This window comes from Diabrotica virgifera, chromosome 9 (genome assembly GCF_917563875.1).
Source record: "Diabrotica virgifera virgifera chromosome 9, PGI_DIABVI_V3a".
NCBI classification, from domain to species: domain Eukaryota; kingdom Metazoa; phylum Arthropoda; class Insecta; order Coleoptera; family Chrysomelidae; genus Diabrotica; species Diabrotica virgifera.
Window position 1 is genome coordinate 4,271,354 of NC_065451.1, and position 6,000 is coordinate 4,277,353.

Sequence of the window (6,000 nt, forward strand, 5' to 3'; positions counted from 1 at the left end):
AAATATTGTATGGAACTGTGCGTGAAGGACTTTTTGCGAACTTACGCGATTTATAGCGCTCTAAAAATTGCGTGCGTTCGCAAAAAGCATACTTCACGAACTGTTTCATAAATAACTATTTTATTAGAGTGTAATTTTTGGAATTTTAAGCATTTTATCGTTAAATCGTTTATCGTTAAATTATTTAATATTCTTTCCTATAAATAATAAAAAGGTTTTATTATAAAAAAGTTCTTTTTTATAAAAGTGTAATTATTTCTTTTATTAATAATTTTTGTATTTTATGGAAACTGATATTGTATCTTATGTCAGAATAAATAAATGTTTTGTTTTCAAGCTAATACTTATTTTTTTTTGTTTTGTTCCTATTTAGGCGCATACAATTTATTGTAAAGGGGGGGGACGCGACAAGCTTTCATTTCCACAAAAGGGGGCGTGATACAAAAAAGTTTGGGATCCCCTGATCTAGAGACACATCTACTTGTTTAGCAACCTACGTGATGGGGAAGTCATGCTGTGCCCAAGAGCCTAATTCTTTAAAAATATAATCCACCTTATGGAATTTGAAGCAAATATGCTATTATAACAAATTTTTATACCATTTACAGGGTTCATACCCTGGTATTTCTTTGGAGACTCAGCTTGTGATCACACTGATGATGATTTTTTTTATATCGAAAACGTTGTGATGTGGCCCTTAAAGGGTTTTTATTAAAAAAAGTGTATACCTTTTATAAAGGATTTTTCATTAAATTTCTCTAAATTATTTCAAATTTGATGTTAGCAGCATATTCTTTAACTTAGGTTGGGAACAAACTGAATGATATGACTAAAAATCATATTTTTCACTGCGTTAATAATATAAAGGCCATACATGTTCCTTTTTTATTAAAAATCGCGGCTTGTCTTCAGTTCTAAACTTCTTTACAGCTTAATATAAACTTAGCTTACATTTATGGGCTCACCTAAGTATATTTTTATGTAAACTCTTAAATTTTTTGGTTTGTGAGTGAATTTTTTATTCTAACGTTCTAGTAAAACGCTAAAAGGAAAGTTATAAATGAACATCTAATCATTCATGTAAAAAACGAATAGTTTTCTGACACAAACTACAATACATTTTCATATTTTTGTTTGAATCGTAGCAAACTATTAAGAATCTTTCTAAACTTTTTATACATTTGAGAATATTATTGCCATTTTTCATTATTTATAAAAATATGTCATATCTATTAAGTCCCTATTAATACCTGAGGATTTCAAAGTGAAAATGGGGGTAAAAGAAGATGAAGCAGGACGACCAATGAGGAGTCAGTGATTTATACAAGGAACTAAAAAGGGTACTTACTATAAACCTGTTAGTCAACTACTAAATCACTTAACATCAAAAATTTCATCTGACAATTAGCAAAAATCTTTAGATCCCCAGCAAAGAAGCAACAATTTTAGAAACTGTTGTTATTCTAGCGCCTAGTTTTGTACCGAAAGCGCTGTAGGCTAGCAGCTAGGCAACCTTATTTTCCACTACCATTGATGAGTGTTCAAAGATGGATCAATGAGAATGATACCAAAGGAGCTTCGCCGCGACAAGAATCTTTCGTTCTACTGGAAAATTGATCTGGCAAGAACTCCACTGGCTGAAACATATTGACTGGAGGTCAACCCGGCTGTTAACGTTAAGGCGAAACCGTCCTGCCGCTGCAATTAAGTATTGATTAGTCGCTGAGTCGTTCCTTACCGAACCGAGTACTGATTAGCCTGTCCCATGTTTTCCATCCTATACTTACACTGACCGTATTTGATGTGTGTCTGTGCACTAAATAATGGATTGGATTGTCACGTCAATTAACTGTTTTTATTTTGTTCGCAAGTAATCAATAGTGGGGTCTTGGCTGTATCAACCTTTGATTGAAGTCATATTGAAGTAAATAAAATTTGATTTTGTTTTGTTATTTTTTTATAAAATACATTTTTATTTAAATTGAACTCTGAGTCTTTTACTGAGTCTGGTGTCTAGAGCTACTCGTAGTCCAGGAACCAAAGCTTTTTACCTCGCAATTTTTACAGAATGGATCGATTTGCTTGAAAATTTGAGAATAAGTAGTAGATAGTCCAAGGATCAAAATCTATATGACGCCGAAAGACGCTTTTACCATGGGGATGGAAATTTTTTTATTATATTTTGACGCAAAAGTTGATAAAAATATTCATTTTAAGCAAAAAATGCTCTATAAATTTTTTTGATAAAATTAATATTTTTCGATTTATTCGCTATCGAAAGTGTTAGTTTTATATCGAAAAAATCAATGTTTTTCAATATTATACTCATTTACAATTCACTCAATTTTTACCGTAGAAATAGCTATTTGTCTAACAAGGGAGGAAAGTGGTAGTTTTCCTCCCGAGAATGAAGTTTACTGCCCGACGCGTAGCGGAGGGCAGTAATCATTCAAGGGAGGAAAAGGCACTTTACTCCCATGTTATACATATGGTTTTTCCACCTTTCTCAAATAACAAGTAATTTTTTAATTTTTACTTAATTTATTTATGTAACTAACCAACAAAATTTATTAGAACTAAAACTAACAAGTAGGTACAATATAACTGTCAACTGTCAAATACAAGTCAAATTATTAATGTAAACATTGTTAAATCGGAATAAAAATTTACTGTTTTTTACCATTCTGCAAAATACAGAGTGTTTTTAAATAAATGTTAAAATGTATAGATACTTACGTAATAGAAAATAGATATTGTACAGGGCGTCAATAAGTTATATGTCATGAATGAAATACCATGACGTCACTTTTACTTTTCCTCCCTAGGGAGGAAAAATATTTTCCTCCCTAGGGAGGAAAAGTACAACTTTGGTACCTACAATCAGGTCCGGAAAAGTATACTTTCGGTAGAGGTAGGTGGAAAAAAATTTTTCAAACGCAGTTCTTGTGAATTAAATAACCTACAATTTCATATTGAAACATTTTTTCGTATCTCTGATGGTAATCTTTCTATTCTGAAGAAAATGACATTTTTTACCAAACTACAAAAATTCGTTATTCGCTTAACTACAGTTTTTTAAAAACTAATCATTCTAAGCCAGTCACACTTTTGGAATCTATTACTAATACATAAATAAAGAAGAATGAATAAGGCGAATGACTAAAAACACCGCTAACTTACATTATTAAGCTTTCAATTGAATTTCTCTTTTTTTTTTTTTAAAAATATGTTCATTTTTTAACCGTAACTTTCTTATTTTTTATCCTGGAAAGTTTAGTACAAAAAATGTTTGTAGGTTTCTCCAAGATCTACAGTGCGGTGGAATAAGTGTTGCCCCCCTATTAACTTGTTTATTTTAAGAATATAAGCAAAACGCTCGGACTGGTCGATTTTTAAACTAACCATAGTATATTATAGCAACAACGTTTCGAACTTTACGAGATTCCTCTTCAGATGACAGCCATAAGTTTGATTTTTTTAAATAGGAAAGTACATCATGTGACACCTCATTTAAAAGCTCTTAAAATACTGATTTCAAAAATGTATAATAATTTAATCCTTTTTGAGAGCGTAGGCGCAAAATTTTGGTCGAATTCTTTCTAAATGCAATCATTTTTTTCGAATCCTGAAAAAACTAATAAATATTTTTGAAAAATTTTAACGCAGAATGAAATACTACAGTATTCTCTATGGTCCAAAATTCCTGAGAACTCCTATAATGTGTATTTTAATAAGTCACAGTGATGAAAAAAGAGAAAATTTAGTGTGATTTTTAATTTCAAATATATCATTCAAAAGAATCTTTTTGTTTATTCTAAGGGACTGTCAGCCATCGGTAATAATCTAGTCTTTCATTCTGCGTTTAAATTTTTCAAAAATACTTATTAGTTTTCTCAGAATTCGAAAAAAATAAATGCGTTTAAAAGGAGTTCGACCGAAATTTTGCGCCTACGATCTCAAAAAGGATTAAAGCTTTATACATTTTTGAAATCAGTATTTTAAGAGCTTTTAAATGAGGTATCACATGATCTACTTTACCGTTTAAAAAAATCAAAGTTATGGCTGTCACCTGAAGAGGGATCGCGTAAAGTTCGAAATGTTGATGCTATAATATACTATGGTTAGTTTAAAAATCGACCTGTCCGAGCGTTTTGCTTATATTCTTAAAATAAACAAGTTAACAGGGGGGGTAACATTTATTCCAACGCACTGTATAAGGCTATTAATAATAAACCGTTTTAAAATCCTCAGTCGCAAAAAACGGTGACTGTAAAAGGGTTGGTATAGGTGGTTTTTGCATGTTACTACAAAGTTTAATTGTGAATAGTTCACTCAGTTTTTGCCATAGAAAAAATGTTTGCTAACTCCGTTCTTGGGAATTAAATGAGCGAAAATTTTAGATTTACATATTTTTTCGTATCTCTGATGCTAATCTTTCTATTCTGAAGAAAAGGGCATTTTTTACCAAACTACAAAAATTCGTTATTCGCTTTTAACTCCATTTTTTTTTAAGACTAATCATTCTAAGCCGGTCAAACCTCTAGAACCTATTAATAATAAATAAATATAGAAAACCAAATAAGGTCAATGACTAATTTTAATCAGGGTGGTAATGAGGGGGAAGTTTCCGATCACTTTTTCGCTGAAAAGAATAGGGACTGAGATTCTGTTCATAATAAGTCACTTAATTTTTGAGCTAGAGACTTTTTTTATTTCTGAAGATAGATATTTTTAAATACTTTAAATTAGTTTGAACAAGTTATCCTCAAAAAATGCACAGTTTTCAATTTGATACTACAATATTTAGCATTTGACGAAGAAGAGCTAACATATAATAAAGTATAGCTATAGCTCGATTACTATGGGTCTTAAAGAAAATAAAAAAAACTGTTTTATCTATTTTTTCAAAGGGTATCTTTTTGTTAAGCAAAGTTGTTTTGATAAAATGAAAACTTTTTGAGTTATTAGCAAAAAACTGATTAAAAACATTGATATTTTCGATATAAAACTCACACTTTCGATGGCGAATAAATCGAAAACTATGTATTAATTTTATCAAAAAAAAAATGTACAGTACGTTTTTTGCTTAGAATGAATATTTTTACCAACTTTTGCGGTCAAAATAAAATAAAAAATTTCCACCCCCGAGATGGAGTGGCAACCACCCCCATGGTAAAAGCGCCTTTCCGCCTCATATAGATTTTGATCCTTGGACTATCCACTACTTATTCTTAAATTTTCAAGCAAATCGATCTATTCTGTAAAAATTGCGAGGTTTTGTCCTATTTTAGGCTTCATTACTTGGACTATCGTCACAGGTTGTTGGTTATTTTGTTGTTTTATGAGTCTGTTCTTTTTGTTCGCTATTTTTTATTTCTCGATATAATAATTAACTAAATAAAAGTTCACCGGTATATAAACATAAACCAGCTTTGATTTATTAAGAAAATACACAACAAACAGCGAAATGCGTAGGCTATTATTTGCACTTAATTCAGTTGTTCCACAAATACTTGAACAGACTGGTGCTCAATACACAATGTCAACAGAGCTAACGATAAATCCTGTATTGGTTTTCAATTTTGGAGCACAACGTAACAAACGTAGAATGTTACGCTGACAAATGGTGTATCGGCTCTATCTGGCTCTATTGAAAATACATAATACTTGGAATAACCGAAGAATGTCCACCATTTGAAATCAAATGGAACTTGCAGATTGCTCGAATATTTGTTGTTATAGTATGCATGTAAATTTTGAAATAGCGCGGGTCAGATTTCGAAGACAATTGTTGCATTAACACAAACAGTTTGCGGTGAATGGATAAAAACAATAAAAGAGGCTTCTGCTGTGTGACTCCTGCAATTAGTATTTGACGAACCAGAATTGCAGTTGAAAATACAGTGGAGCTCCGATTAACCGAAATAAGAAGGGGACAGATTTTTCAGCTAACCCATACCTGCTTTAAAAATCCACAAGGAAAAGTTTTCCTATAGTTGG